Source organism: Meriones unguiculatus, chromosome 2 (genome assembly GCF_030254825.1).
Source record: "Meriones unguiculatus strain TT.TT164.6M chromosome 2, Bangor_MerUng_6.1, whole genome shotgun sequence".
NCBI lineage: Eukaryota > Metazoa > Chordata > Mammalia > Rodentia > Muridae > Meriones > Meriones unguiculatus.
In genome coordinates, this window is record NC_083350.1 from 101245049 (window position 1) to 101251048 (window position 6000).

At 51.9% G+C, this 6000-nt stretch overlaps 1 protein-coding gene across 3 annotated transcripts in view; it reads right to left on the minus strand.

Annotated features, from left to right (window-relative positions):
• Elk3 (ETS transcription factor ELK3) overlaps positions 1-4585 on the minus strand; it is a 62572-nt gene extending 57987 nt beyond the window's left edge. For 2 of the 3 annotated variants that reach the window (XM_060377924.1, XM_060377923.1), the window contains exon 1: positions 4195-4579. The gene's annotated coding sequence lies outside the window, so the exon portion shown is untranslated. Of the gene's footprint in view, positions 1-4194 lie in introns of all 3 variants that reach the window. The other variant, XM_021655471.2, reaches the window with a different exon arrangement.
• Positions 4586-6000: the final 1415 nt, after the last annotated feature.

The window sequence follows — 6000 nt, forward strand, 5'->3', positions numbered from 1 at the left end:
GCTCAATGTCTGACAACTTGAGTCTCAGTACTCATCATTAAAATGTACTCTGTGGGATGTGATGGGAAAATAAGCTATTCTTTGAAAGTATGACTCCAAATAAAACCTCATGAGCACACATGCTCCCGCGCATCTGTGGACACATTCTAAAAGACACATTCTAAAAGACTACAAAAACATACAACAAAATGTCAGCAGCAGGGTTTCTGAAGATGTTTATTATTGTCGTTGTGGCTTTCTGCGTTTTCCTAGGGTAATCTGTGATATTCTTCACAACCAAGAAAAACAGAAAAAGTAACCTCTAGAAGGTCTCTTTTGACTGGTGTGGTTCCAGCCTGCTCTAAATCAACCCGAAAAAAAGCCAAGTGGAGCTGTGACAACTAATATATGGAAAATGTCTGCCCGGAACATGCAAGGCTGTTTGCTGAATGTGAGGGCCTTCATGGCACTCATGAAGACAAGTGAGTAAAAGCAGGCTGAGGAAGGAGCCGCCAGGGCAGAATCAAAACAGAGAGCCCTTTGCTTTTTATGCATGCAAGATGAGGAGCCCAAGGTCTGGGAAGGAGCAAGAACTATGTCATTGCCTAGGCATGTCAAGCACCCAAAGTATCTACGAGTAAGGAGCAACTCATCTTCACAAAAGGCTACTCCAGGAAGTCACATTCATGGGTAATTTTTTAATTAAGTGCTTTGAGCTTGTCAGGTTATGTTTTGTAACATCTGACAACACTATCTACTGTTTGGTAGCACAGAATACACGAAGTCCAGGATTTGATCGCTGACAAGGATTATTTATACACACTGCCTGGAAGTCCCTTAAAACCAATTTCAGGAAAAGATTTAAGTTCCCAAAAAGTTATGACAAACATAAATTTTAATGCATGACCTCAGGGTTGCGGTTACTCTATATTAGCAGTTTTGAATTAATTGGTTTCTTACAGAAGACAAAGGGGGAGTAAGTGCTTAGGTGTCTTCAAAATTCAAGTGAGGCTGGTGAACACCCCTGCACTCCCCAACCCAAATACTGCCCTTCCCACCTCAAAGGCATCAGTACCGGCTGTGTGAAGACTCGGTGCCCAGGGAGGTTCAAAAATTCAGCTCATGCAAGCTCTACCATTACACTGTCAGTATCTATCATTCTGTGGCACAGAAATTAGACAGGAGGGGGGAGGGAGGAAGAGAGAGAGACAGACAGACATAAAAAGTATTTTGCCGAGATGTAAAGGACAACTGAAGGCTTTGTTGAACGCATGCCTGTGAGAGCTTTCATCGTCTGTCCCCACTAAGGAGAACTGCTGGCTGTACGCACTCCTGAGAGGTAGGGGTGGCACACTTTCTGTGGAGAGCTGCCCTGGACGTTGTTGGTTCTTCTCAGTGGAGGACAGTAGCACTCCTGCAGGAAGCAAAACTCTTCCTGGTCAAAAAGCTCAGAAGCAGATCTTAGGCATCTTCAACAGCTTGGACTCCGGTACCCTCCTGATTAGAATGGTGGTTCTCAGCTTGTGGGTTGAGGTGTTTGGGGGTGGGGAGTCACATAACAGATATCCCCTATATCAGATATTTACATGATGATTCATAACAGTCACAACTACAGTTATGAAGCACTAATGAAAATAATGTTGTGGTAGGGGGTTCACCACAACATGAGGAACTGTATTAAAGGGTCGCAGCATCAGGAAGACTGAGAACCAGTGGTTCAGAAGAAAGTGTTCACAGCCTCAACCTCAGGGAACCCTTCCTGCAGGACCATGCTAGCTAGCGCTTGGAAGGCTTCCCCATCGGCTAGAGTTTTGTTGTCCGACTGGACACTGAGCACCAATGGCTTTCTGACCACCCACTTAGCACTAGGAAAGGTGTGAGGGACATCTTGAAATCCATCCCCACTGACTCACAAGGGGTGGGCTGGCAGGGGTGGTTTTAGGACACATTTGCCACCAGAGAAGTCTTGGCAATCCCTTGGAAGTTCTCAAGAGAGGCAGCACGTGCTTGTCTCTAAGAAAGGAGACCTGTGCCTCTAATGGGGTTCTCTAGGATTCTTTGCCCTTTTTAGTAGCTCAACAAATTTCTAGTCAACATTTAAAGACAAGAACAAAGAAAGCAGGAGAGAGAAAGAGAAAGAAAGAAAGAAAAAAAAAAAGAAAGGAAGAAAGAGCAAGAAGACCTGAGCTATATTTGGCCTCGAAGAGCCCTCACTTCTCAGGCTCTGGGGGTTTTCAAGCAGACCCATTACTGGAAGATCTCAGCTCACTTATGGACAGTCTCCCTAACTGTCTGACCCACACACTTTCCTCACACAATCTGTAACTTTATAATCCTCATAAATTCAAACCCATAACTGACCTTTTCCAAATAAATGTGTGGAGAAAGGGGAAAGAGACCAGAGAATATTTTTGGGGGCCATAAGGCTCAGAAATCGATTTAGGTTCATTAATAGATTCCTGGAACGGGTAGGTTTCCCACCCCGACCTCGACCCCCCCCCCCCCCAAGGCCGAGGCACAGATGGGAGAGGACAGTCAGGCATGTGTGTTTGTGTAAGAGTTGATTGGACAACAGAGAACAAAACAGAACCCACATACACACGGGCACAGAGGAAAAGCGTGCTCGTCTGAGAACCAAAATGGCCAAAGGGACTTCCAAGTTTTTTGCGACTGTGCCCTGGAAAGACTGGCGGGCGGAGAAGGCACCTCTTAGTCAATAAGGCTGTGACTCGCCTCCCTCTGCAGCGCCAGCCTCACAGGCGGACAGTGGCTCGCACAAAACCCCTCCTGTGCGGAGCAGCGGAAACTCCCAATGAGATTAGTCGGTGTGTGTGTGTGTGTGTGCAGACATTACTTAGCAATGACTAAAGGGGCTCTCTCTTCCTGCAGCAGCCAGTGGAAAATTCAAGGAACATTTTTCCCCCTGCAGCAGCAGAATCCCTTTAACCCTCTCCCCAGCCAACTCCGAAAACAACCCGGCCGCCCCACCACCCCTAGCTGCCCCCACCTCCGGGAGAGGACCGCAGGGAATTACAGGCCGGCAAGGGGCTTTCGAAACGGGGAGGGCGGGAGGGGGGCCGGCGAGGAAGGGGCGGGGGGCCCCGAACACTACAAAGGAAACTGTAAAAGGCACAAATACATAAACCTGAGAAGCAGCAAGCCACAGTTTCTTTGTGAGCTCCTCAGTGAGTCATTTTCAAGATGCTGTCTGCAGCCAGTTTCAAAGCGGAAGCGCACGGCAATTAGTCTTGCCGTTTCCAGACAAGCCAGAAACTCTCCCGACACTCGTTTTTTTTTTTTTTTTTTCCTTCTAAAAAGCCCCTTTTGCAGTTTCTGAAATAGCCTTTCTTGCTTCCACCCCCACCCGCTGTGTAACTGCAGCTTATCCTCGGAACGATTCGGTTCAGAAAACGCAACAAAACAGAGACCATTTAAATTTTTTTTTTAAGCTCCCGCTCCCAATTCAATCCCCCCTCCTCCTACAAAAAAGAAAAAAAAAGGAAGGAAAAAAAGTTCCAGTAACATTACAGGACGGCAAGTAGTTGAAACTTGGAGCTGAAAGCCTCAAGCTCATCCCTGGCCCGCCCCATCTCCCAAGCCCGAATCTGGACGGGCAGCCTCGGCCGGCTTTTAAAGTCCGTTGGACTGGGCGTGCGCCTGGGGCGGTGACCTGGGCGGGGGTCACCTGCCGAGCGGGAGCAGACGCAGCCCCGGGCCTCGCCTCTCCGCGGCCCGCGTCCTCCGGCCCCTCTCCAGCCCGGCTCGGGGTCTGAACACCGGCGCCCCGGTGCCGGTCCCGGGGGCATCCGGACGGCAGCCTCGGCGGGAGGTCAGCCCGCGGCGGTCACCATCCCCAGTCCCGAGCCCGGAGCCTCGCGCGCCAGCCCGCAGGGGAGCGGGAGCCTGCGCGCCCCCACGTCCCCTCCCCGGGCTTCGCAGCGCAGCCCCGGGCCGGCGCACGGGCTCCCGCAGCGGCGGCGGCGGCGGCGGCGGTGACGGCGCGCAGCATCCTCCCCGCGGGGACGCACCCTCATCCTCCCCCACCACAGCCCACAGCCAGCCCCACAGCTCCCACCGCCCCACCCCCAACAGCCAAAGAAAAGAAAGAAGGAGGAAAGAAAAAAACAAAACAAAACCAGAAAAAAACCCCAAAAACTACCCAGAAGAAAACTTTGCAACCAACCCGAGCAACAGGCAAACAGTCCTGCGACCTACCCAGATGTGGGGGAGCGTTTGGGAGTCTTCTTGGGGAGATTTCTAGGAGGACCCGGGCGAAAGCCCCCGACTTTCCATGCTGACAGGCGTCTGCAGACGGTCTGTTGCTCTTGTAATGAGATCCTGATTTCCCCCCCTTTTTTTTCTTTCTCTCGCTCCTCTCTTTTTTTTTCCCCCTCTGGTGTGTGTGAGAGCAGGAAGTTGGAGCAGTCAGGCCGAGCCTGCTCACTTCCTTTACTGCATTATTCCCCAGGCGGTGTGCAGTCTGTGTAAACAGGCTTTTCCGCCCCGCGCCGCGCGCCCGGGCCGCGGCTGTGTGCCGGGGCTGCCCGCCCAGACCCGCGCATACCCCGGCGCCGGGCCCCGCGCCCGCCCGCACGCCCCGCGCGCCCCCGCGCCGCGCCCCCCGCCGCGCCCGCCCGCTTCCTGCTCGGCCACCCCAGGGGAGGAGCCTGGGGACCCGCCGGCCAGGCTGCCGCCCCTCCGCTCGGCGGGGCTCCGTCGGCTCGAAGCCCTCGGGTCCCGAAGCTGGGCATCACCCGGAGGTCGTGCCCTGCAAAGTTAGCCTGAAAGGGAGGTCGCTGGGCGCGCTGTTCTCTACCCATAGGCATTAGAAGAGTGTGTGGGCGGGGGGGGGGGGGACCAGGAGGGATCGCGAGTGGGGTTCAGGGTTTGGATGCTCTGGGCAGCGGGCTGCTTTTATTGCGGACCGGAAGAGATTAGGATGAAGAGATGTAGGGTGTACACAAAGGGAGATACATCCTTCTACAGATGCTGTCGGTTACAGGGACATATTTAACAGCAGCAATATAATTAATATTAAGAGTAATCATTTGAAGCCATCTTTACAGTTGGGGGTCGTCTTTGGGGAAAACTTTTTTGAGAGCCACAAAATAGGAGCCAGGTTTCTTTAAGAAAGAGATGGGTAAAGTGGCCTTAACAGACGGCACCTTTTCATGCCTACTTAGGAGCTCCAGGTGGCTGGAGACTCCCAGTTAGTGGACTCCAGACTGGACTCCCCGCCCCTGAGGGCACTGGCCGGGATCTGACTGGAGAGCTGGTCATTGTTCTGCGGCTGCAGGGGGGAATGGGTCTCTTATTAAAAACAAACAAACAAACAAATAAAAAAAAAAAAAAAACCTTCACACAGTACTCCAACTCCAGCCTTCCAAAACCTTCCGATCCCAAAACCTTCGTGCCCTCACGCTTCAGGGCTTTCAGACCAGTGACTTTCAAACTTGAACGTTCAGCATGGGGGCACAGGGGCTTGTAAAAACCCTAATTGACCTTACTGCACCTCCCCCCTCCTCCACTGTGTCTGGTGTGATTATCAGCGTCGGATAACAGAATCACATGGGGGCAGAGGGGTGCTTTGAAAACTAGCCACAGCAGGACCCATTCCAGCCCAACACCAATTCTCCAGGTCGGGAGGACCACATTCTGACATTTCCTTGCTGTTTTGTTTTGTTGTTTCTTCTTCTAGTATTTGCTCTCGCTCTCTCTCTGAAAGCTTACTTGTTTGTAAGTGTTTTTATTACTATTAAAGGCTCGACGTGAACTCATGAAGTTACTACCACCTCCGCCTTCCCACCTGCACGTGCCCGTCAGGGTGCCTTGTTAAACACGCCCGGCATTTTCGCTTGTATATTTTCGCTTGTGTATATAACCTGTTGGTTGGGACCAGGCTCCCCAGTGCTCTGAGAAGGGTGGATGATGTGGAGTTAACACATCAAGGTAAGAAGTGAAACAGAAGGAGGCCTTATGGGAAAGGGGGGCTGTTTATCAAACCCTGATTTCCCACAGCGA